Genomic DNA, 27841 nt, shown 5'->3' on the forward strand with positions numbered 1-27841 from the left:
CATGATGTTTAAATTCAAGACAGCCCACAGAAAGACTAGGCCCATGCTAGACTCAAATACCCCTGGTGAAAAGGCCACAAGTACAGGCCCAAAAATCGAAAAACACTGCAAAATCAGCACAATCCCATTCCATCCATGGCCTCCATGATGTTTAAATTCAAGACAGCCCACAGAAAGACTAGGCCCATGCTAGACTCAAATACCCCTGGTGAAAAGGCCACAAGTACAGGCCCAAAAATCGAAAAACACTGCAAAATCAGCACAATCCCATTCAATCCATGGCCTCCATGATGTTTAAATTCAAGACAACCCACAGAAATACTAGGCCCATGCAAGACTCACTACCCCTGGGCATAAATAAAGGTTGAAAAGTAGGCAAAATGGTTGGAGGCCTAACAACAAAGCCTGCATTCAAAATGGCCACTTGCCTGCCAGCACATGGCCAGTGCCTGTAGCTGCACTCAAAATGGCCACCAGCCACATGGCATGTCCCTCCCCATGAACACCCCCAAAAATCGAAAAACACTGCAAAATCAGCACAATCCCATTCCATCCATGGCCTCCATGATGTTTAAATTCAAGACAGCCCACAGAAAGACTAGGCCCATGCTAGACTCAAATACCCCTGGTGAAAAGGCCACAAGTACAGGCCCAAAAATCGAAAAACACTGCAAAATCAGCACAATCCCATTCCATCCATGGCCTCCATGATGTTTAAATTCAAGACAGCCCACAGAAAGACTAGGCCCATGCACCACTCACTACCCCTGGTCAAGGCCCCAACAACAGGTCAAAAATCGAAAAACACAAAATTTTACAAAAAAAAAAAATCGAAAAACACAGAAAAATCAGCACAATCCCAATTCATCTATGGCCTCCATGATGTTTAAGTTCAAGACAACCCACAGAAAGAATCAGTCCACCCACCACTGAGTACCCCTGGGGAAAAGGCCCCAAAACAGCCCAAAAATCGAAAATCCCAAAATTTTAGTTGCAGCAACTGTAATGCCCCAAACAAACTTACTTGTAAAATTTCTAATCCAACAGTGATCCAAAGAAAGTCAAAAAGGCCTCAAATCCTAAGATCCAGCAGCATCCACAAAAAGTAATCCTTCCAGGTCCACATCCGAATGAAAAGTGACCAGGAGATGGACAAAGCACTGGGAGGAGCCTGCTGAACAGGAACAGGAAGTTGAAGACTATGGGGCACTTCCTTCCTCCCACCCCCCTGCCCCCCTCCCCAAAATGGACTCCTCGCTAAAAAAGTGCAGGCAAATGTCAAACTAAGGAGTTATTCACATAAAAATCATCATTTCTAGAAGGTTTATGCTGCTTGCTGGTGGATTTCTTGTGCAGAATTGCAAATTTATATTTTCGCTCGCCGCATCTCAAATCTCGCAATTGCGAAGTACCGCGAGACGTGATCTCGCCGTACTCGCGTTGACAAACTATCGCTGGCAAGCCGCGATGACGTAATCGCGCTCGCAAATTCCCGCGGGATCACACAGCAAGATCCAAAATGGCGCAGCACTCGCAAACTATCGAAAAAAACAACTCGGCAAACGATGATAAACGCCGCGCGCCGCAAAAATTGTATCACCAACGCCGCGCGCCGCCAAAAAAATCCGCTGCGTGCGAATTTGCGGATTTTGCGGGAAATCCGCAAATCTCGCGGATTGCGGATCCCGAAAATCCGCAAAATCCGCGAGCGGAACGGATTTTCCGCCCACGCTTAGTTGTCTGCCAGGTTTCTTGCAGCACCAGTATATCGTACTGTAGAATAAAGTCAGCAAAGTCAGTTTCCCCTATTTTAGGCCATTCACATTCCAGGAACAGATATTAATGTTTGATTTTGTTTGGGATTTTGTTCATGCTGCTCCTTGTTGTGTTGTTGGTGATCTCCAGTATTGGTTAACTTCTTGTTGAATTTTGTCTGGGTGTAAGATTGTAATTGTGATTTGTCTTGTGAATTTAACATCATCCTTTATTTGATCGTGCGTCTCTGGGCCTTTTGCTCCTTTTAGAATACCCTCTGTGCGGTGGTGGTGTTGTAGGGGACTCGGGTACCGGGAAGGTTCCACCTCTTTTAGTTCTATGCCCCATTCTGCGAATACCTCCTTGTGCCTCCTTGTGCCTCAAAATCTGTTCAGCGACTGAGTAGTTTGTCCAGGGGGCTATTGTTTTTTCGACTCCTATTTGGCTAGTAGTAGATTTGAATTTGAATTCAATTCTTTCCAGGTCGCTGGATATTATATGGCTCAGGGCTGGTAAGTATTTGAGTAGCTTTATAATTGTACTTCGATTTATTATGTCATGGGTTCCTCTCGATTTGTAATGTGGAATCAATTCTATCTGACTTTGAGCCGTGGATGATTGTTTTTTGTTATAATCGATCGGAATCCCTGCTAATGGTTCTGTTGGGTCTTGACGATGTATTTTGCCGAGCTAGACTGATTTGACTTGGTCTTGTTGTATCTTTTCGATATGCTCTATTGTACTTTGGGACTTTGGGTTGTTTTGCGTTTCATTATTGTGATTTCTTGTCCGCGTTTCACCTTTCCCACTTGTTACTATTTCCTGTGCCTTGGTTTCTTTTTTCTTTATAATTTGGTTCTTTGAGGTTTGCGTTATGTCTGATTTTACAAATTCTTTGTTTTTTTCTTTGTCCTTTTCTTTCTCAGCCGACGACTTAAATATGTCATAAATTTTATTAATTGACAAATTTCCATTTTTTGTTTTGTTTTTGCTGTCATGATTTCTTGTGGCTGCGGATTCTTTTAATGCCGAGTTTTTATGATTCGTCGTGCTGGATGGCTCACTGCGACTTTCGTTATTTTCATCCGATCTTCTCTGGGTTAATGTTGGCGAAGCTTGTGAGGTGACTTTTTTTTTTTGCTTTTCCTTGCTTTCCTCAAGCGTTCCCGTTCCTGTTTTGAAAGCGGTTTTGCAAAGCTTTCTTGTTCCTTGCTTTGTGCCTGTTCCTTCGATGAAGTGCTTTGATTTGGGAATTGTGTTGAGCTTTCTAATTGTGGATGTTCCTCTGTTTGTTCCCAGTCTTTCTCTATGACTGGCAGGTTATTTCCCTCTTTTAATGGTTTAATATTAATGATGAGTGTCCTTTTTAGAACCGTCTACCTCCTTGAGCTCTCCTTCTGTTGAAGATGTGGAATTTAATTGTGTGTCCCTTACTACCCCCAGCAACTCTGACATTATAGTCGGGACGGTTGCAAGCTTATCTATTATTTGGTGGCACTGGCACGTGTAATAAGTGAAGTCTCGTGCTTGTTGTACCTTTGTTATCATGGCATTTAAGTTGTATAGTTTTTGATCTATTCCCTGCACATATAAAGCTAGTGCTTTTAGTAGCTCAACTTGAGTGTCCAGCTTGTCACCGTGATAAGTTGCTGCTGATCCTATCGTCTTCATGGTGCCAAGTAACTGATCCCAAAAAGGTGCTGTTGATGGGCTTTCTTGATGTTCCTTGGGGTATTGTCCTCTTGTTTCTTGGTGCATCGTCCAGGTGAGGGTGGTTTTTGGGGTTCTGGGTGGCTGGGTAAATTGGTTGGTTCAGTTTCATGGGGTGGTCTGAAAGGTGACCCATTTATCTTGCTTTGGCATGACGTCTGCATTAAATGCAGTGTTATTTGTGGTTGCTTGCTTAGTAGTTTCGGATTTGTGGCAAGTTGATCCTGTGCGTTGGTTATTTGGCCCGTAAACTGGACAAGTAGTAGATCAGGTTGTGGATCTACAGATTTGTTTAGTATTGCATGCGAGCTGTCAAAGCGGTCATAATTGTCTTGCTCAAGCACCAGGTTACCATCCTGGCTCTGTTCTTCACAAGGCTGCCAAGCAATTTGTTGGGCTATTTGAAGCTGTTAGTTTTGCTGCCTTGGTTGATTTGTTTGTGCTTGGCAGGTCCATTGTTTGGGTGTAGGTTCGGACTCCCCTTTAAATCCCTGTTCGTTGTCTACTACGGCCTGAATGGCCTGTTGGTGGAGTCCATGACGAGCGAGTGATGGGCTCTTGATGGAATTAGTACAACTTCCATCCTCTGATACGGACAGCTTAGGGGCCTTATGCTCTGTGTCCTCAGTGATTATTGACCTACTGACTTTGTCCTTATGTGTCTCTGTCTGCGCTGCCCCTCCTGTACTTGTACTGCTTGGCTTCTTTTGCCTCCTTTGCTTCATTGGCTGCCTTGTGCGTCTTTTGCTTCCCTGGGGATAAGCTGCGACATACTTTTAAGAAATCGGTAATGAGAGCCCGTTTGCTGCTTTTGATGTTAGTTTTAATGGGGGAGCCGGTTGCCCTTGTTGGGGTATGGGTATTGTTATTTGATTGTGTTTGATTCTTTTCTGTGTTCCCCCGTGTCCTGTTTATAGTATAGTTCCAAGAGCTGTTCCTGCTCCCTTTCTCTTGGCTTCCTGAGCTTTTCCGATTCTAGTTTGTCCTCGGTTAAGTCCTCTATTAAGTCCTCTCCCTCTTTTTCAGGTTTCGGGTACTGGGCGCCTGGTGCCCCCCTTATTTTCCCTGATCTCATGATGGTCTGTTGCGTATTCTTGTGCAAAAAGTTTTCTGATTCAGGGGTACTAGGCTGGTGGCGTGTTACTGCTACTTCCAGGGGCTCCTGGTCCTCTGGTGCACACCCTGGGGGACCGGCGTGCCTTACCTTAACTTATGCGGGGAGGTTGCTGGTGCTGGTGTGTCTTACTGTGTTTGCTGTCACTGCTCCATCCAGTGTGGGGGTTTCTCATGCGGCCATTTCTTCTGCCACTGACAAGGGCTGCAGCTTTGTTGTTCTTGCCTCTACCTCTGCAGAGGCTCCTCATGCCGCTCCTGTTGCCCCTGCCGCTGTGCTTGTGCGTTAAGGATCTTGCTGCTTGCAGCTCCTACCGCTGCTTGAGGGTACTGGAGGGTGTGGTGGTTCGCGGCTCCTGCCGCTGGAACACTATGGAACGTTCACGGCGGGAGGGAGGGATGTTTTCTCGGCTCCTGCCGCTACGGAGCCCTGCTGTGAGACACTGTAGGGCGCACGCGGCTCGCAGCTATGCTGAGACCGCTGCCGTGGAGCTTGCTGCTGCCCTTCAGCTGCCACAGTTTTTTTTTTGGGAACCTGAGCCTGCTGGTGCAAGGAACTTGCCACCGCCGAAGCACACAGGCTGGCCGCTGGAGGCTGGACGCTGAATCTCTTTCACCGAAGGCAAAGGTAGGTGAGATGGCGTCCTCCTCACCTTGGCTCCTCTGCTCCTCGCCTCGACTCATCGCTCTTTCTCCTTCTCGTTCTCACCGCACGGCCGCGGCCAGGAAAATACCGCTAGTTGCGAGTCCTTCAGCTTGCAGGACAGCTTGCAGGACTGGTGAAAACTTCCCAGCACCTGCTCAGGCAGTCGCGGTCATGTGGGTCAACAGGCAGCCGTGATAGTCCAGAGGTTCAGGCTCCAGCAAAACGATGCAGGGTGACGCGAGAATCCGCCGCAATTCGCGGACTCACAGGCACCAGGTCTCTATGACTCCCGGCTGCCCACGGCACCGCTGCCGGCTGCAGCTCGGACCTCCAGCCGCAGTGCCACTCCGGCGCCGCTGTGATTGCGGCTCCCGCGCAACCCGCATTCTATAGACCTCAAAGACTCCACGCGGGCAGCGGCGGCGGCCAGCCAATCTCGGAGCCTAGCAGTTCTCGGGGCTTAATTCTCCTGGCCTCCAGACGCTCCTGCTAACGCTCCGCCACTGCTGCTGGTGCTCACGTGCTCGCTCCGCTCCGGTCTCCCGCAAGCTCTACCTTACCATATTCCTCTTTTTTCCCCATGGGTCTCTCTATTTCTCACCTATGTCTGACTCCTGTAATCCAGTGTTGTATCTTTGGCTAACCCATTCCAATCTGTTTGTGCCTATCTCTTCCTCTTCTCTCTGCTCACAGTGGTAGTCACCTGAGCAAAAACCTTGCCAAACAGCATGTCATTGTGCGACGACTGAGACCTCAGTTCATCATCATCATCAAATCACTTTATTCGATTAATTAAAATCATAAAAGTACACAGATAAATCACATTCAATATATACAATATAAAACAATCAGATGGTAATAGAGAATCCATATGATAGTAAATAACTTGTTTCATATATGTACAGATAAAAAGGGCTACAATAAAATTCATGGTTCCGTTATACTCCGGTCTCTTAATTTCTTACATCTTATGGCTGCAACAAGATAACTAGCAATATTAAAAATGTTCCATGTGTTATTTAACAATTGCAAATACATTAAGGTAGGTTTAACCTGATGCAAACCCAAACCTCTAAAAAGTGGAATAATAAACCTTTTCCTGATCGATATATAATGTTTGCAAAAGAACATAAAGTGCATAGTATCTTGGAGTGAAAAATTATCACAGTCACTGCCTTTTCAGGTACTGCCCATCCCTGATATGAACCCAGTAAAAAATGTATCTGATTGAACCGAAATTTAGTTAGCAACCAACGATGGTAGGGCTTTGTTACCACTTTTAAACACGGTTCAATAGAAGGGGCGGTGACTAATAAGAAGTGGGATCTCACCGTGGGCTTTAGTAGTTCCTCCGACTACCGCTCCTGGAGCATTAAGGCCCCAAAAATTTTTTAACCCACGATATGTCACCTTTAACAATGTTTTCAGGGAAATCATAGATTTCAGGCCGCCCTAGTTTCACAAACATTCTTTTTACATATGACAGCCACTTTATTTGGTCTCCTCGATCTAAACTAATACAATCTTTTAAAATACGGTGGTTTAGTGTTAGCTCTGGGTTAAGCCAAGTTTTGATCCAGCAAATAAGAGGGGCCAAACCAATCAGATCACCAACAAACCCCTTCCCCAGCTCCTGATGGACAGCAAATGTTGGCGTAGACTGAGGGATAGATAAGAGACACCGAAACAGTTTGCTTTCAGCCCTTTGCACATCATCCATCGGGATGTAACCCCATATCGCGGCACCATAAAGAGTCAGTGCAAGACATTTGGCTTTATAAATTGCCAACAATGCTTCAAAGGTTCTCCCCCCGAGGCGGTGTGTCAAATTTAACAGGGCTGATCCTGCTCGTACCATAGCATTCTTTTTCGCTAACCTCTGAGGGATCCAGCTACAGCTGTTGTTAAACAGGACCCCCAGATATGTAAAAACTCTTACTCTTTGGACCTCTACCCCTCTGCAATAAAATGTTTTTTTGGTTTACTCCTTCGGGGGCCCATGGCCATAACATGGGACTTGGTGGAATTAACCACCAAATCCAGCGAGGCCATGAATTCCCTGAAGGAGTTCAGCAGCCTCTGTAGTCATATCGGGGTGCGTGCTAGTAGTACCGCATCATCCGCGTATAGGAGGACTGGGATGGTACTGCCTCCTATATGCGGGACATCCAGGGTAGCGGTTTCCAGGCTTTTCTCCAGGGCATTAATATATAGTGTAAAAAGGAGAGGGGCCAGGATGCAGCCTTGCCTAACCCCTCTCCCTGATTTAAAGTGTCTAGTGCAAATACCATCTTGAGTCATCCTGACAGTAGTATATAAATCCCGGTGGAGATCTGCCATAACACAAACCAAACTGGGATCAATCCCCATGTCCAGTAAAATTGTCCACAGCTTCGACCTATTGATTAGATCGAAGGCTGTGGACAAGTCCATAAAACCCAGGTAGACAGACCCCCTACTGGCCACTGTGTATTTGTTAATTAATAAATACAGGTTAAGACACTGATCCACAGTGCTTCTGCCCGGCCTAAATCCATATTGGGATTCTATAAGGATATTTTTTTGTGTAACCCATTCAGACCCTTTAGACAGAATAACTTTACCTAAAATGTTGACAGAGGAGTCTATAAGGTAAATGGGACTGTAACATCTCGGGTCCCCTCTCTGTCCTTTTTTAAAAATGGGAATGATGGTGGAAAGGGCCCATGATGCAGGGAAGCCACGAGTAATAGTAGAATTAAAAACCTTTGTTAAAATTGCAGCCCAAAATTTAACATTTCCCTTGTATAAATCTGCAGGGACACCGTCTGGGCTGGGGGCCTTATTTGCAGCAGTGTTAATTATTGCTTTTTCCACGTCCCCCTCTATAAACAGTAGGTTAGATATGGGTGAGATACCAGCGGGTGGAGTAAAGATATCAAATACTTCATTACTGACATAAATTAGTTCAAAATGTGTCACCCAGTCTTCCTCCGAGATGTTTGTTTCAAGCTTTTCATTTTCCTCTCCTAGTAACAGCGGACTGTTAACAATAGCCCAAAACTTGGAGCTATCCTTTAAGACTGATTCAGACATAAGGCTCTCCCAAGCCTCTGACTTAATTTCGTTTTTGCGTGTTTGAGTACATAATTTGTATTCCTTTCTGCAGTTAGCTATCCGAATTTTATCTCTAGGTAAAACCTTCAATGATTCCATTAAAGTACGATGGGCCCTAGAGCATTTAGTGTTGAACCATCTTTTCGCTTTTTTTCTTATTGGTCTAGCAGGAGCAATTAGATCAGTAGCAATTTGCTTACAAATTGCTTCAAAAGCTACGATGCTCTCCCGGGCCGGGGTGGCACCATCTGCACATTTTCCAAACTCAACGCTCATCTTTTCACGGAGGCTGTCTAAGAATTGGCCCTGTACTATTTTTGCCCATTTCAACCTTCTCCCTTGGTCGCTACTGTTCACACTTACTTGGGATCTGGCACTGTTAGCGTTCACAGAGCGGGAAAAACCTGCGTTCAGCACCAGTTTGACCGGGTTATGGTCGCTAAAAGGAGAACTGACTGCTTTGTAAAATATTACGTGACCCATCAGGGCAGGAGTTAAAAATATATAATCAATGATCGACTCACTTTCCCTGGATTTAAAGGTTACTACCCTCTCGTGACTATCAAAGAATGATGGCTCATAAAGATCGACACTCGATAAAAGATCTCCAAGAGCCATTCCCCTCTGAGAGTGTTTATATGTGGGGGTGACGCAAATGAAGGGCTATATCCTTCACTTAGTTGACAGTTAAAATTACAAAGGTGAATATTAAAATCTCCCAAAAGGATGATATCGACTAAAGTGGTTTGTTGAGCTTTATAGTTTACAATGAACTGTTCTAAAAAACACAAGTATTCATCACAATAATCAGTCTCCCCTGAGTTATAAAAATGTATTAACAGGGTTTTCCCGTCAGTCTCACAGGAGATCTCAATGATCAAACAATTGGGTGAAACAGAGTCTATAGTCTTAACTATACCTTTTAGTTTAACTGAGAGCAGTAACAATAGTCCTCCCCTGGCTCGCCCTGAAACAGATGGACGTGCTGGTTGAAAATAGGATGTAAAACCATCTACCCAAAAATTATTCTGCAGATCCCATGTCTCTTGGAATGCTACCACATCATTGGCTTTAATAAAACTCAGCTAGGATAGATCCTCCCGTTTTGACCTTAACTCAGCGATATTCCAGCTAAGTATCCTAAAATTTTAGTCAACCGTTGTAATAGGGTCAGATTCATGGGAGTGCTGTGATATGGGTATGGCAGATGACCCTAGTCAATCAATCTCGTTCAGGTGTGATAGTGGAGAGAACCTGTTTGTTAAAATAAGACTACCCTTACTCCTTGTATCCCAGGCATTATGAGGGTTGTTTGAACTGGTGACTACTGGCATATTTCCTGTTATTAGAGGGGCTCTTTTAAGGCCACCGCAAGACTGCCATCCATGTCCTGCTTTACGGTAATGCGGGGGAGATAAAAAAAAATGTTTGAAGTCCAGGGAACGGATAGAAAAATCCCAAGGGGACTGCCCTGATGTTACCGTCCTCATTTATCCTTTCGGAGCCATCCCATAACATCCTTGGGGCAATGAGGGGGTTGTCAAAATTAACGATTACACAGTCCCCTTTAATACTTTTTGTTGTTCTCCCGAGCCACCCCACACGTCTTACCATTATATTATTCTGTGAGATATTTCTACATCCAGAACAATTGGAATCACACCATTTCTTTGTAGTAGTCATAAGGGCCTCTGGTGTTTCCTTCTCTCCCAACTTTAAGGGTGGCACCCCAACTAGTACAGTCACCAGATGATGGAGAGGAGGCTCAGGGCAAACAGATTCAGAACCTCAAGGAAGTTACTCTGGACATCAAAGGTTTGGCTCATTCAAACCAGTCAGTGCTCCAAAATAAAAAGTTCATAACAGGGGAGAGATGAGAGATGAAGCATCCAAGCTCCTGAGTAAAATGCCAAAATTGAGTGAGCACATTGAACCACATAGAACAAAGCGAAAAACGTCAAAAGCGTCTTTAGTTGAAGATCCTACTGTGTGCAAAGACAAGGTCACTGGGAAGAAAGTATTCGCTCTAGCTCTGGGGACGTTCGAGCTCGAAAGGGGTAAATTGGAACCATCAGCCTGAAAGCAAAACTCCCATGGAGGCAAAAATACCTCAGACGTCAAGTGTAAAAAAATGGCACCCAAGCAAGAAATCGAACACCTTATAGAAACCAGCATTGGCAAAGCCAGTATGTCTCGGCTATGCTAGAGCTATTGGCTTTGGCAAAATGTTTTAGCCATGTTGTACACCAGTGTGGCTGCTGTTCAGCATTGCTAAAAGTTAGTGGCATGGAGTAGGGTGAAGCAGGTTGGATTGGGATAGAGTGGAGTGGGGTAGAATGGAGTGGGGTGGGTTAGACATGAGTATAGTGGGGTAGATTGTCGTAGGGTGAGTGGAATGGAGTCGGTTTAGATTGGGGTAGTTTGGAGTGGGGGCGTGGGGTAGATTGGATTGGATTAGATTGAATAAGATTGAATGGGGTGATTTGGAGTGCAGTGGGGTAGATTTGAGTGGAGTAGAGTAGGGTGGCGTAAATTGCAGTGGAGTAGAGTTGGTTAGATTGAAATGTAGTGGAGTAGATTGGTGTGGAGTAGATGGGGTAGTGTCAGGTGGGGTAGATTGTCAAGGGGTAGATTGAAGTAGAGTAGATTGGGGAGGAGTGGGTAAGATTGGAGTGGGTGTGGGGGAGATTTGGATAGAGTGAAGTGGGTAATTGGGATGGTGTGGGGGAGATTGAGGTAGAGTCAGTTAGAGTAGGGTAGATAGGAGCGAGAGATAGATTTAACTCAACTGCATCGTGAATTCCGCTGGGTTGCAGGAGTTCTAATGAGTGGGCGGAGTTGCGTCGCCCAACAGACGTGCGCAGCACTAGCGAGGTAGTGCTCACGACGGCTGTTGGCCGATGCGAGCACGGATGGGGTTAATTGTGGTGGAGTGGGAAATATAGGGGTACTGTGGAGTGGGGTAGATTGAGGAAGAGCGGAGTGCAGTGGATCGGAGTAGAGTGGACTGGGATAGATTGGGTGGATTATGGTAGGGTAGATTGGAGTTCAGTGGGTAAATTGAAATGAAGTAAGTTGTACTGGAGGCTGATAGAGTAGTGTGGGGTGGATTGGAGTGGAGTAGATTAGGGTGTGGTAGATTGAAGTGGGTTAGAAATTGGTATGTGGTAGTTTGGAGAGGTGTAGATTGCAATAGATTGGAGTGTGATAGATTGGAGTAGAGGAGCTGGAACAATTGGAGTGGGGGGAATGGAATGGGGTAGACTGGGGTGAGGTAGGGTAGAATGGATTGGTATGGGGTAGAGAGGTGGATTGGGGGAGTGGAGTGGGCTAGATTCAAGTGGAGTAGATTGGGATAGATTGTAGTGGGTTGGGATAGATTGGGTTGCATTGGAGTTTGATAGCTTTTTTTATACTTTTATTTATATTTTCAAAACATTCATTTATATAGCACACTAGCAGAGGAAGATAAATTAATACATCAAATTGTGTCTGGGTGATTCAGTATAATAAAGCATGAAAACATTACATTTCTCCCCAGGCTCTTATGAGGTGAACTGTGCACCCCTATACAATTCCCTATTGGCAATAATTCAGCCATTATGCAGTATCCATAACTTCCACCCAATCAATCACTCTCCTTCTGAGTCACTAACAATATCCACATCCTCAACTTCAGTGTCAACGTCCGGGTTTAAGAACCCGGCACATAGATCACTCCATGCAGCAATATCCTCTACCTTTTCGTCCCTCCTGCTAAGTCTCATATCTGATAGAGACTACTAGCCGCAGATTCCTTTTTTTTCACCATTAGTATTCCGTCAAGTTTTACAGAAAGAAAAAAAAGATAAACGTAAAGAATTTTTACAATAAAATACACAATTGATCTAGCCAAGCCAAAGCATTGCAGAAAACTCAAAAGCAGCATTACAGCATGTCACAAACTTTTTTATACAATATATATCAATAGCCAGAAATTATGGTCAGGATTTTACCATCCTAGCCTTTCAGTCTGCAATCGGAGCCCAGATACATTTCCCCAGTTTCCTAGCTTTCCGCCCTTTCTTCTCATAAAGTCCTTTTTCCAGGCTGTAAGTGGCTAAAAGCCGTGAAATCCATTGTTGAAATGTGGGGGGGGTTAGAATCTTTCCAAGCTGCTGCTACACAAATCCTGTGACCTCCAAGGCAATAAATAGAAACTCCCTGTGCGCTATTACGACTCCCTCCCTGCAGGTACCTAATCACTAATTCATTAGATAGGTTTACTATAATCTTCAGGGATTGACCTATGAAAGGCTCTATTGCCCTTTTCAGTTGATCTAATTTTGGGCAGGCTGAAAACATATGCACCACATCAGCCTCAGTGCTGCCACACCGCAGAGAACAGGTTCCCGTTCGTCCTCCCCACTGAGCTATTTTAGCAGGAGTATAGTAAAGGTTAAAAATAGTTTTAAAATTTTGGGCTTGTAGGTTCGCTACTTTCAAAACAGTGCATCCCAAATTGAGCGATGTAACCAGCTCATTACCTTCGATACCCAGCTTCTCCCGCCTTTTCTCAGTGTGTTTGATAATATCATCGTTTTGCTTTTGGTTTAACTCACAATATATCTGGGAGATGGAACAGCCTTTGGGATTTTGCAACCTATCCATTACAGCATCTCTGTCAAAAAACTTTGCTCCCCCACTTTTTTTATTAAGGACTGATCGTACCTGTAAAAACTTAAAAAACTCCCTACGCTCCAAATTAAACCTACGCCGACGACACCCAGCTGATCCTCTCCCTGACCAACGACCCCGCCGCCGCCAGAGCCAACCTTCACGAAGGGATGAAAGATGTAGCCGAGTGGATGACGACCAGCCGCCTGAAACTGAACTCAGACAAGACGGAAGTCCTCATCCTGGGCTCCTCGCCCTCCGCCTGGGACGACTCCTGGTGGCCCCCCGCCCTGGGCACCGCATCCAAACCGACAGACCACGCACACAACCTGGGCTTCATCCTGGACTCCTCCCTCTCCATGACCAGACAAGTCAACGCTGTCTCCTCGTCGTGCTTCAACATCCTGCGCATGCTACGGAAGATCTTCCGGTGGATCCCCACCGAGACCAGGAAGACGGTCACCCAGGCCCTCGTTACCAGCCGACTGGACTACGGCAATGCCCTCTACGCCGGAACCACCGCCAAGCTCCAGAAGAGACTCCAGCGGATCCAGAACGCCTCAGCCAGACTCATCCTCGACATCCCACGAAACAGCCACAACTCCGGACATCTGAGAGACCTGCATTGGCTCCCCGTCAACAAAAGAATCACCTTCCGCCTCCTCACCCACGCGCACAAAGCCCTACACGATCAAGGCCCGAGCTACCTCAACAACCGCATCAACTTCTATGCTCCCAAACGCCACCTCCGATCAGCCAGTCACGCCCTCGCCGCCGTCCCCCGCATCCGAAGAACGACAACAGGAGGAAGGTCCTTCTCCCACCTGGCCGCCAAGACCTGGAACTCCCTCCCGACCGACCTGCGCCTGACCAAGACCACCTCTCCTTCAGGAAGAAGCTCAAGACCTGGCTGTTCGAGCAGTAGCAGCAACCCCCCCCCCCCCAAGCACCTTGAGACCCTCCGGGTAAGTAGTGCGCTCTATAAATGTCTTTGATTGATTAATTGATTGATTGACTTTGTGCCATTTCAAATGTAAATATGCCGTCAGGATCTATAATGTCTCCAATTGTCTTGACCCCCATCCCGTCCCATCGCCTCATTATATTGTCATGAAACGTCTCTGGCAGAGATGGGTTCCCAAACAGGGGAGTATAATGATTCATTCTGCCCAATTCCAACCTTCTCATAACAGAAGACCAAACTGATACTGCCACCCTAGGGTCTTAAATTTCACATTTTTATAATAGCTGGCCCCATGAAACCTGAGTAGCTAGTTGCACGCTTCACCTTTTAAAAGGAGCTCGTATACATCTGGCACTGTTTCATCCTCCCTCCATTTATCGGCCACAGTTCCCCTCAGCAGCCCACGAATGTACTGTAGTACTGCAGCCCAATAATATAATTTTAGATCGGGAACTGCCCAACCTCCTCTCTCCCTTGGGAGAGTCATGAGCTTGAAAGCTCTTCTCGTTTTCCCTTGAATCTATTGATCATTCTCTCCATTTCTTGAAACCAGCTATTATCAAATTTCCAAGGTATGGTTCTAAAAAGATATAAAACCTTCGGAAGAAACAACATTTTAATAATATTACATCTTCCCACGATTGTTAGGTGCAGATTGTTCATCCTATCAAGATCCCTCCTTAACTTCTGAATTATAGGTGAAAGAATTGTTTCAACAATCTTTGTTAAATCAGAATAAATTACAACCCCTAAATAAGTAGCTGATTCTGTCACACGTGAGTCTGCCAGGCTAGTCTTCTCATTGATAACAGTCTGAGTCTTCCCCCTGTTAAGACTATAGCCGGAGACTGCCCCAAAGTGATCTGCCTTCTGTTCGATTTCAACCAATGCCTCAGCTGGGTTAGAGGTCGTGATGGCCAGATCATCAGCGTATCCCAGAATCTTTGTTTCGAACCCGTTACGGCGTATCGGAACAATTCCTCTATTTGATGCTATTCTCCTTATAAACGGGTCAATATAAAAAGCAAAAAGGAGGGGTGAACACGGACACCCCTGCCTGGTTCCTCGTTTAATATCTATTATATCACTTTGTCCTCCCATGACCCGAACACGGATACTAGGATTCCTATATAGGACCTGTAACGCTTTTATGCACCTCCTATCGATATTAACTCTCTCCAGTGCTGACCAGGGAAAGCCCCATGAAACCCTATCAAACGCCTTCTCCGCTTCAAGCAGGATAAGCTCCATAGGGTCTTGTGTGACTGACGTGCCATCAAATAGAGTACAAACTCTCCTAACATGTTCAGCAGTTCCCCTACCCGGGATAAAGCTGTGTTGCCGGATCGAGATCACTTTTCCTATGATTAAGCTAAGACGTTTAGCCAAAATTTTGGAGTAAATCTTGGAATCGCTGTTCATTAGGCTTATCGGCCTGTAGGACCCAAGTTCGTTAGGGGGTTTACCTTTTTTTAAGAATACAATCATAGTAGCTTCTCCCTATGACTGCGGGGGTGTTACACCATTCTGCACCTATCACATTATACTACACAGAGCTTCATTTAATGAAGAAAGAAAAGTTTTATAAAACTCTAAGGGGATAAAATCTGGGCCAACCGCCTTGCCCGATGGTAGGTCAAAAATGGCTTTTCTAATTTCTTCGTCTGTAAAGCGGACTTCTAATGCGGTTGAGTCCTCTAGAGAAAAAGCATCAAAAGGAATTGACTCTAGATAATCCCTAACATCCTTGGGGTCCCTAGCCATATCCTCATTATATAGATTTCGATAAAACCCTTGAAAAGCCTTACATATGTCCTTCCGGGTTGTAGCGATCGTCCCGTCTGATGTTTTAATCTCCATAATCTCACCCTTAGTGGCTAGCTGCCTGGTCCTTACAGCCAGTATATGCCCCACTTGCTCACTAAATTTATGCTGTGTTTGCTTCCATGACAAAAATGTCCCTGCTGCTTTAGCAGCAATAACTTCCCCTGCTGCAGCCTTTGCCAGAGCCAATTTTTGTAGAATCTCTACTATATTCAAGCTATAATTTATTGCATTAACCAATTCCTCCTCTAAATCCGCGAATAATCTCTGCTTAACCTCCCTTTCAGTTTTTTCCATTTTACTCCTCAGAGAGTAGCTCATCGTTTCTCCCCGAATTCCGGCTTTAAGAGCGTCCCAAACAACTCAGAGCTCTGAGCTCCCCGGGTTAATCTCCCCAAATTCTTTGAGCCAATTATTCATATGTACAACACATTCTGCATCATGCAGTAAAGCTCGTTCAAATCTCCAGTTAACTGCTTTTTTAGCCCCTGCATAAGTTTGAATATCTAAGACCAGGGGACTATGATCAGATACAAGACGCGGTCGTTTCTTAATTTTGCAGGACGAGATAATAGAAGAGGAGACTAAAAAATAATCTAAGCGAGCCACTATCCTATGAGGTGCAGAGTAGTAGGTACTACCCGTACCCAAGGGGTTATAATACTCCCATGCATCAACAAGCCCATTATCCTCCATCATTTGAGTCACAGCCCTATGGCCTTTCTTCTTACGGCCTGTAAATTTAGTTGGATCCCCCTTCCACAACCCATTCGATCCCCACAAATGATGATCGGAAGTGGCTAATTCGCAAGCTGTCGATTAACAGAATTAAGCATCTCAGCATCATCAACCGTGGGACCATAAACTAAGCAAAGCGGGAACAAAAATCCTGATATTTGGCCCTCCACGATTACCCACCGACCATATCTATCGGACAGACACTTTTTAAAGGTTAACCCGCTAATTTTAGCTAGTATTTCCACCCCTCTAGTCCTGGTTCCCTGCGAGGTACAAGCTATTAACTAGAAGCCCAGTTGTTCTAGTTGAAATTTTCGCACCCCCTCAACATGTGACTCCTGTAGATAAATTATATCTGCACATAACGTTTTAAGATATTCACCAACCATCCTCTTTTTGACGGGGTCATTCAGCCCACAAACATTAAGGGTTACTACTCGCATAAAATATTCAGTTGAACATAGTGCCTATCACCATATATTAGAAAAGATGGCGTTTCCACTTTTTCTTTTTTATTGAATTGCTCGGCTCCGTATCTGTTTTCTTTACTGAATGGTGAATTTCTTTCCCTTATTTACCCCTCCCAGACCCCCCTTGTTAGGCCCCCATGCCCTCCCAACCCCTACCCACGCCCCCCACCCCCACCAATACTATGAAGCAAGTAGACCTAAGGTCTCTGTGATGGAGCCTGAGAGTCGACCCCCCTCACTGCACTCTTGTCTATTGTTTCTGTGCCAATCCTGTAGCTATCCCCCTTAACCACCACATGTCCCTCCCCCCTCAAGTCCCTCTATATCCTTCCCCCTTTTTCTTTTTTTTTCGTTAAATAACACCTAAACCTCATTTCAACTGTCCTTATCATTAGGTTCAGAATTTGTTTGATCAAAGACATCTAGAGAGCTTAATCAGCCTACAAATTTGAAAAAGAATCCATATAGGTTTTTGCTTGAACCTCTGATGTAAAGACTTTGGATGTGTTCTTGTAGATAATTTTTAGGTTTGCAGGGTTCATCAGATAGGCCTGCGCACCCAGAGCCTGGAAAGGTTGAATAATTTCTCTTAATCTCCAGTGTCTTTCCACGGTAACGTGGCAGAAGTATGGCCTAGTGAAAAAAGACTAGTTCTCGAAAGCTTGTTTAGCGTTGGGAGGAACCTTTGCATAAATCTCCTCACGTAGCAAAAGGTTCCCCCAAAAAATTAAGAACGCTCTTGGCATGGTGGTTCCATTTTTGGCCGCGTGCGATGATTTCTTTAACATCAAAGCAAAGCGACGGAAACATTGAATCTCGGCCTCCCAATTCCAGTGATGCAGCTCTGGGAAGGCACCTTTCATCAACTTCAAAATGTACACCCGGATATTATCGCCTTCCACACCTTCTCCGATACCGAGAACTCGGAGGTTTATTGTGCCGCTGCCTGTTCTCTAAATCCTCCATTTTCCATTGGAGATCTACCAGCTGTTTATCGTATGACTCAACATGTGCCTGGGCTTTGGCTGCATTGTCCTCCAAAGTGCTGGTACGCTCTTCAACATGGGTCATCCTTGCATTTACATCTCTGCAGGCTTTGGACATTTTTCTTACTGCCCCTTGAAGCTTTTTTGTAGCGAATTTTTCTTGCCATACATGCGAGTCTCCTCCTGCAGCTGCTTGATGGAATCAAAAATCATTTTCAAAGATGGTGATGATTCATTATATCAACAACGAACAAATGGTGGATTTGCTTTGTTTGATCAGCACATCATAAAGAAATGTTTCCCTTGTTAAGAGTTCATATGGTATAGGTTTGATACACTTTGTTGGAGTGCTCGTCCGGTATCGTGCTCATCCACCTTGTAGCACCAATCCACGATATCCTACTCACTCACGGTGAGATAGAGTATCATAAGCAAATTACAACAAAGATACCAGTGTACATCCCTTCTAGTTGCTATTATCCAATTGGCATCCAGCCACGACAATCCAATATTTTCACTCTCCTTGCCGTCCTCAAAAAAAACATGCACAATGTTCGTTAATGTTCAATGTCCATTTATTATTGATTTCTTTCTTTTGCCACACCTTCACAGCCGACGCGCGTTTCGCCCTCCGCGGGCTTTTTCAAGGCTGTAATTTACATACAAAAAGGATGTCACCAAACAAGTTCAATACATTAAAAGCCATCTTCACGTTGTGGTTATCTGTTTATCCAAGATCTGATATACATACTCCTAATGTGCCCTCATCATGTTTGCACATCCTACGTGTGCCTCATATTCGTCCAATTTATTTTTTGGCATGTATTGTGCCACCCCTGGTTTGCCTTCCAAACTGACACCACATGTCTGTTCACACAGCCTGGGTAAGGTGGTGTAATCACCCCTTACTTATATATTGTATACCTATATCTACCTTTACATAGAGACACATCCACACCTTTAAGCCACTCCTATGGTAGGCCTTGACAATCCTGGAAGCAGAGTGCTTGGTTTCATGTGAGAAGGTGCTCTGGCATGATCTGAGCCCCTCTGCAGCTTCCGGAACCATCTCCTTATAGCTGTTCTATGATATAGCCATACCATATACTCTTAAGTGCATTATAATCCTCGCGGTTAATGCTAACTTTGGTTTGGCTTTATCAAAACATGTCGTGTAAGGTGTCAAACACTTTGGAATACTACCCCCCCCCCCGCCAATTCTGGCGGCAGGGGTAGCATTCCACCCTTCTAGTGGGAGAAGACATGTAAGTTATTGCTTTACCCGGTTAAAGTTAAACAGAGCCTCAGCATCACAAAATGGATGCTGCTACCACAGACACGAGTCTGACCTCCTGTTGCTGGGGGAAACTCTGGCAGGGGAGGCCTGGCCAGAGAGGTGCTGGCACCTCCCCAGACAGGGGTTTTGTGTATTGGGGCAGGGAGGGCTGCATTCAGTGAATGCATCTAGACACTGCTTGGGGCACACAAGGTGCTCCATGCATAGCCCGGTTCAAACCAGTTGCTGAGGCACTCCAGCCCCAGCTCTGGCGCGAAACTGGACGAAGGGAAAGGGGTGTAACCACCACCTTCTCAGGTCCACCCATAGGAGGGACCTAGTCAAGTAATCCAGCCCCCTTTCTTTAGTATAAGTATAGGAACTGTGTCCCCAGGACTTTAGATTTTCCTAGACGAATCTTTGTAAGACATATCTTGGACCTTCTACATTCCATTCTGACTGGAAGACGGAAGATATCTCCCTTGTGGTCAAGGAGTGACCACCCTGTGCAAACAGGCACCAACAGCAACTTCGCTGGTCTGCAGTTTCAAGGCTTCCGTCAGAACCCAAAGACTCTGCAACACAAGAACTGGACTTCCAGACTTCTCTGACCCCGACCCACATCCACAGCAAAGTTGAGACACGTGGCGGACACAAGAGACGTGGGACCGGACATCTTGAAGCTCAGGCCCCCACACTCCACGAGTGTCCTGTGGGCCCCGCCTTTGCATTTGAGCTCGACCCGTCTTCCCGGTTCCTTGCTCGTTAGCTTGTGAGCCCCCTGAAGACCTTCCTTTGACTTTTACTTGCTATCCTGGTTGCTCCAGGCTTGCTCCAGCTTCCCTGAAAAGGAGAAGCACCACAGACCTTGCTGGTCTGCAACAGAGCCAATATCGACATCCTGCATGGGTTGCAGTTGCCAAGGCTTCTTGGGTCCAATCCGGATACCGACTCTGCAGTCATCTAGATCCATTGTGGGACAGCTCGAATCCAGGTCATCGTTGATGCCTCCTGGACCTTGTGGCAAACTCACCTGCAAAGCACTCAACATCGCCTGGTTCCTTCCTGGTCACTGGCTAGTGACCCAGACTCTGTCCCCTCTGCTTTCAGGTTCTTCACATCTCCGATCCACCCGGACACTTCTCCTCTGGTCGCCTGCAGCACTTCTTTGCAGCTCTCCATAGAAAACGACGACAAAACCAGACACGAAAAGACATCTATGCACCCGGCTTCCCTGGGAGAGGTAACACGAGTACTCTGGTGCTCCCGTGGGTCTTGACTCTCGAAGTGTCCTACTTTAAAAGGGTTCCATCCTAGTCCATCCGGAAGTGTCCTTAAACTGTAACTTTGTAACTTTAACGAACTCCATAGAAAGTCAATGGGAACCCGCGCCTGTGTTGAGACACTGCACGCGGCTCCCGTGGGCCTCCTACTTTCTAACCTTTGGTTGTTTAGTGTAGCCCCAGCGATTCTACAGGTCCTAGGCCTGCTTTCTAACTCTCACATGGTACTTATACCACTTTCTTAGTATATGGTTTGTGAGGCCCCTAGGGCATAACGTATACTGTGCAACTTATCTTATATTAACTGTGTGACTTGTATTGTATTTTTACCTCTGACCTCATAAAGAGTGCAGAGGGGTTGTGTTTAGATTAAATACATATATATTTGATATATACCTTGTGTGGTGTCCTTTCATTTGGTATTCAAGGGATTATATATGGTAAAACAACTTGCTTAACTCACCTACTGAAGTCTTAGCCTGAAGACTGCTGGTTCATGCTACCACTAGGATAGCTTTCAATAAGATTGACTTTACAACCACCATCAATAAGGGTCGATTATACTGGTGCAAGGTGCCCACTAGAACTAGTGGACATCATATGCCAGGCTAACTTCTCACAGTCCTATCCACCATTTCCCGGTGTTGAGGCATCAAGAGTCCAAATGGAGACATACGTGGCGGCCTTGCAAGACCCCTCTCCTTGTGCAGGGCCCTCCGCGGCACCGGCGCTGACTGGTTCGGATACAGGCTTGGAGGGTGTGGTTCTATTGGGGTGCGGCTCCACTGGGGCACCTTCTTCAGGCCACGGCGCATACTCCTGCGGGAGTACCTGTGGTGTCGTGGGAGGTCGCCGGGGCTCGGGTCTCTCGGTCCCTTGGCAAGGTGGTCCTGTCTAAGGCCAAGGTGACGCTGCTACAGCACGGCAGCAGCTGGACCATTCAGAGCCACATGGGCCGGTGAACCCTCCTCGCCCGCTCCGTGTAGAGGCCGGGTAAGGACCCCTCTCCCCTCTCCGGGCCCCTCTCATCCTCCCCGCAGGCGGCTGCCTCGAAGGGGGACGAGTCGGAGGTGGAATTGTCCCTGGCACCGCCTCATGGGTTGCCGAGCGGTCTACGCCTCATTCTGGGCCGTGGATGGCGGAGGACTTCGTGTCACACCCCAGGGCCATCTCATTCCCTCACGCGGATGGCTACCTCGGTGGAGGTCGGCTTGCGCCGTCCCGCAGCCGGTTCGGCTCCAGCCCCGCACCGGTCTCCGCTCCGGTCCCCGGTGCAGGGCGACTGGGAGGAACCTTGTCCGGAGACGCCGGATGGTGCCGGCATTCCGCCTCAGGCAGCGGACTCTACGGCTCTGCGCAGGGGTCATGCGCAGATTTGTCTTCAGACACTCCTTCCTCTCCGGAGGCAGCCTGTGTTTTGGTGTCATCCTCCCCAGAGACGCGTCGCCATGTGGTGTCTTTTTCACTGGCGTCTGAGGCAGAGGTGTTCGTCAGAAGAGCGGCAGGTCCCTCATTCGTCGGCTCCTTATGAATTCCAGGTCTGGCCCTTGCCTGCCCCGTTGGGTCTCGGGACGGCCACCTTAGTTTGCAGCCGTCGCCCACGGAGGAGCTGCTTTCCCCGCCGCTGGGCCCTATGGAGGCGGGTGTGGCCTTCTCTCACGCGGTGTCCACAGCTGTGGACATCCTGCGTATGGGTGACTTGGTGGCTCACTTTCCAGCAGACCATCTACTGGAGGTCCTCTACCAGGGCTCTGGTGGGAGGGAAGTCTTGCTTCCCTTTGAAGGTTCACTCCTTTCTTCCTTGACGGGTGCTTGAAGGCGTCCTGCCTCAGGGGATCCGGTGCCTCCGCATCTTCTGCACCGGCATTTCCTGGCACCGCGTGACCCAGTGTGCCTTTCCCTCCACCCATCTGCCTCCACTGCTCTTTTACGGACTGCTTTTCCCTCCCTGCCGCTACTGCTGACTCCGCCGTCCCGAGAGGCCCGCTGGTTGGACTCTTGGGGCCGCAATATGTTTGCCTCGACGAGCGCTGCCCTGCGGGCCCTGAACACCTTGTGTGCCCTGGCTCGGGCCTCCTCCTGTTTGTGGGACTCAGCTGAGTCTCTGGGACCTGCAGCATCCCAGGATGTTGGTCAGGTGGACTTACGGCATCTTGCGTTGGATGGCTGGGATCTGACGGCGTTTATTCTCCACTTCGCCCTGGATATTTCAGAGGTGTTAGGTCGGACCATGGCTTCCTCGATCGCTCTCCGTCGCCATGATAAGCTGCGGGATGGAGTATTCCCAGAGAATATTCGGGAGCGGCTTATTGATCTTATGTTTGATGGCAGTATGTTGTTCCATGCCCTGGCCGACTCCGCTATCCAGAGGCTCTTGGCGGGGCTCCGTCCTCCTCCTCCTCCTCCTTATCATCCTCCTCCTCCATCCCCTCCTCAGGGATTCCTGAGTCTGGGCCTTCCTAGGCCGGTTGTTCTGGCTGTGGAGTGCGTTTTCTGGCCATTGCGTCCTTCTTGGGTCTTTGGCATTGTTGGCTGATGGACGGCCCTTTTGTTGATTATGTGTTGGAATTGTTGCGCAGACTTGGCCCTGAGATTAGGCCTTCTGCTTGATTGGGCTGCTTGTCAAGCCTTTTGCTGGGGTGTTCTTTTGTTTGTTCCTCTGCTGCGGAAGTTCTTCGGGTGCCTGTTTTCCATGGCATTTGTGTAGGTTGCTTTTGCTTCTTGAGGTCGTGTGCACGGCCACTTGTAGTGGTGTGCCCGGGCGTCTCCTCCTTTCCCTGCTCCTGTCCTGAGGTCTGGGACGCTTCTGTGTTCTCCCTTGCCAGGCGCCGCCTACTCGACCTTCCTGGGGCCTCGGGCTGTTCTTCTTACTTCTGTCTGCTTGACTGCCGGCGCTGTTTTGGCTAGCAGGCTGCTCTCCATCTGGAGTGGGTCCGCCTTCTTTTCCCTTGTTTCCTTAGGCCCTCTAGGCTTTTTCTTCTTATGCTTTTCCTGTCTTGTTCTTGGGCGGAAGTTATGTTGCCTTGTGGGGAAGTGGGATGCTTCGGCCTCTCCGCCTTGCCTTGGTTCCTTTGCTGTGCGTGTATCAGTCTCTTCAGCCTTCTTTTTCCCTCCTACATCCCCTTTGGGTCGGTAGGGTTCTGCTTGTGGGGATTCACCTTGCCTGGCAGGGATGTGGTTCTTCCTGGTCCGCAGATCTGGTCCCCCGGGGGGCCCTCTGTTCTGTATTGGCTGGTGGCGGGTGGGGTCCCTTCGCAGACCCTCCTTCCCAGGGGGTATTGCTAGGGTATATATTCTACGTGAAGGAATCTGCTGCTAGTAGTCTCTATCAGATGTACGAGTTACTTACCTCCGGTAACGATGTATCTGGTAGAGACGATTCTAGCCGCAGATTCCTTCACGGCCCGCCCTTCCTCCCCTTTTCTGCCAGGACCCTTGGGTTGGTGTTCGGTACTTGCCTACCGGTATGGGGCTGTGTCTCCTGTGAGTGCCTTCCCTGTTCTTGATGGGTCGCTCCGTCTGGGGGCGCTTAATTCCTCCATGATTCTTGGAGGTTGGTGTTCCGGTGCTCCGGTGCCCTGCTGCTCTGGCTACTTCAGGTTTGGGAGAGATGGCTTTCTAACCCAGTCCTTCCCTCCCCTTCCTTCCTTCCAGTGCTATCCCCTGATTAAGTGTCCTCTGGCCATGTCTTGCCTTGTCCCTTGGGGGTGGTTGCCCTTTATGTTGGGGTGGTATGGAAGGTTGTTGTCCCTGTCAGTCTTGGGACTGGTCACCTTTCTCTGGATGGGGTGGTCGGTTTACTACGTGTACCATGACTTTAAGCATGTTCCTTGCCTCTGGGGTGCGGGAGTGGGAGGCTGTCTATGTGCTGACAGGGTGGCTACGCAGGGCTCTGCTTGCTCTTTCTTTTTTCCTGTGTTTGGGTTTTACGGTGCTGCCACTATTCTGTATGGTGTTGTTAGTCACCACTTCTTTCCCATTTTTCTGCTCTTCGCACCCTGTTCCCATGCTTCCACAGTTTTTTATCTCGGGATTCCGCGTTGTGGTGCGGAAAAGTTATCCGAAGAAAACTGACGTAGGCGCGCCTGGGTGGGTCTTATGTGAACTCGCTAATGTCACGTGCGCGGGCGACGCCTGGGCGGAGTCGCGTGATGTCGCTCCGTCCACACTGCGATGTGCAGTCTCACGCCTGGGAATAATTCTATGTGAAGGAATCTGCGGCTAGAATTGTCTCTACCAGATACATCTTTACCGAAGGTAAGTAACTCGTACATTAGCTTCCTTAGTGACCGACCATTCCATGACATCCCTGTGCCAGCGATCATGAGGGGGGTCTCTTTCCCAACCAGTCGATGGCTACGTGTCTTCTGGCCAAAACCAAAGCCAACTGCAGGGATTTATACGATTTTTTTTTGCCCTTTGACCATAAGATATTACCCAGAAGGCAGGAAGCCGGAGTGGAATCAAAGGTGATGTGTACTGCTCTATGTGTTTTTGGGTCAATTCTTGCCAAGTATCTCTACTTCCCAGCAGTGCAAGGCTAGGTGTATAAATCTGCCCCATCCATTCCACACCTGGGGCATACCGGTGAGCGAGCAGGATCCAATTTCTGACGTCCCTGTAGGACGTTATGTAGGACCTATGAAAAATGTTGTGATGAGTCAATTTAAAACAAGTACACGGTGTTGGAGAGTTCAATAACTCTGTCCCAGTCTGTAAGGGGTGCGGCTAGCTCTACTTCCCAAGTTAAACGTGCCTTTGGGGTGGGCCCCACTGTGTCCTCACGCATAACTTTGTACATGAGCGTAATCATATGGCAGCCCCCTCCACATGTCCACATAATACGCAAAATTTGGTTAGATTAAGGTGACGCAGGATAAGTGGGCGAAGTCACTTTAGCTATGTTTGCCAATCTGGAATAATACAGAAAGTGACCAGGGCCAATCTGAAAAGTGTTGCAAGTCTCTTCAAAAGAAATCAAGTTCTCGTCCGGCTATAAGTCCCCGAGCCATTCACAACTGCACTCACGCTACGCCTGAAAGGAGATATTATCCAATACTAATCTAAAGGGCTGAAAAATCCATACTGGAAATTCCCTATGGAACGAGGCCTGCTTCAATATTGACTGGACAAACCTATGCTACAATATGGCTGTATGTCTGACATTGAAAGGAGCATCTAAAGGAACCTCCGCACTCTACATTATTTACCCCGGAAGTGCGCTAACTTCACCCTGCAGCAATCGCTTCTTGTGATTGTCGGAAGGGTCCAAGCATTGAGCTGTATAATGCCGCTAAGCAGCAAAATAGTACAATTCGAGATGCGGGACTTCAAGTCCCCATCAGCAAACTGCCTGGTCAAGGTCGACAACGCTCCTCTCCCCGGCCCCCAAAAGATAGATTAGGGGGCTTTCTAACTGCTTGAATACGCGAGCTGGAAGCAGACAAAGGGAGTTCTGTAATAGTAAAAGCATCTAGACAACAGCGCCATCTTAGCAATGTCCATTCTGCTAATTAACAAGAGGGGCAAAGTATTGAAACATTACATTGAAGCCAGAAGTCCAGCAATGACCCTGCTTGTATTATGCCTGAGCAGAAGGCCCCAGGTATTCTCTACTTGAATCCCTAGATATCTGAAGCGTGATGTCTTCCTTTGAATGTTTAAATTGGTTAATTCTCCTGTCCTGTTCCGAGCTACGAAAGCAAGAGGGAAAACGTTTGCACAGTTAAGCCGATGACCGTAATAGGAGCCAAACTCCCCCAACAACAATTAAAACAAGACATCAGCATATATTGAAATGACAAGCCCGACCTCACTCGTCAAAATTCCCCATTCTCGCATCTCTAGTCATACCCAGCCGACCAGTGATTCCATCACTAGTGCAAATAGGAGGTGTGGACAGGGGGCAACCGTGTTGCGTCCCCCGACCAATTTCCCAAGCCTCTAATCAATATTTGCCCGCCCTGACACGTGGCTCAGTATAGAACACCATTTATAAAAGCTCGGCCCAAAATCCACGACCCAGAGCACCTCAGGAGGTATCCCCAGTCGATCGTGTCAAGGGCTTTTTCTTTCTAAATAAATAGTCATAACCTCCAATTCTTCATCCCTATGTCGGACCTCGTGAAGGACATGAGCTAGCCTCCTCAGGTTCATCCCAGTGGTGAGACCAAAAATAAATCCTTCATGTACTAAACTAGACATAAAGGATGGCAAGCATGTAGTGAGCACCTTACAGGGAATCTTCATCTTAGTATTTATCCTAGTCAGGTGCCTGTAGGCGGCCAGATCAAATCCCCCCCCCCCCTCCACTGGTTTAAGCATCAAACCTCCCTTTCCCTCATTGTGGGTGTCAATATATCGACATCTCAGGCTTTCGAATAAACCTGCAGAAGCAGATTAGCTAATGTGTCCAGAAAAGCCTGGTAAAGCTCTGGGGGGAAGCCATCGCTTCCAGGGGACTTCAGACAAGGAAGAGCACGAATCGCAGCTCTGATCTCTTCCGGTGTCAATAGAGCGCCAAGAGCCTCCACCAATTCCTTCCCTAAATGAGTGAGACCCGGCCCATTCAAACAGGGAGTAGAACGTTGTTGATCTATGCCAAGGTCCGCAATATATACTTTCTGGAGATGCATCTGAAAAGTATGTAAAATGTCCACCCTAGATGTAACCTTCCGTCTGGTGTCCTCAAGTTTGTCACTAGCTGTGGAGTTTATTCTCTGCATAGTATCCAGGCTAGGAACTTCCTAACCTTTTTACCCTCCCTATGCGGCACTGCCTTTCCTGACGTAAAGTATATTTATCCAGACTAGGCTTCTCCAACGAGTAGCTTTTGAGTAACTGGTGGCTCTCCAGGTACCCTGAAGTAGCCCTCCTGTTTGCAGCCTATTCTACTAAATTACACGCTTTGGCGAATTATTATACCAAAATTGAAGCTGACTTTCCAAAATATATTTAAATCTAATATTTGAATGATAAATCATGTGACATTAGGCAGATGTTTTACAAATGGTATTAACTTGGTGCCAGAGGCGTTGAAGCTATGACTACTATGAATATACCATTCCAAATTGAGAAATAATGTTTTACATTACTGCAAGCAGCCATGCATAATACACTGAGGGACTCACTGGTAGTAATTGAGCATATGGTGGCCACTAATGTAATCTTGTCTGATGATATCTATATTACAATATTACAACACTAATAACATTAGAAGCGCTCAATCAATTTCATTGAAAATAAATAGCTCTTATTACAGAAAAGGTTTGAGACCCCTGATCCATAATCATCCCTAATTTTGACCACCTGTTGTCTACGTGAG

Source organism: Lissotriton vulgaris, chromosome 6 (genome assembly GCF_964263255.1).
Source record: "Lissotriton vulgaris chromosome 6, aLisVul1.2, whole genome shotgun sequence".
NCBI classification, from domain to species: Eukaryota; Metazoa; Chordata; class Amphibia; order Caudata; family Salamandridae; genus Lissotriton; species Lissotriton vulgaris.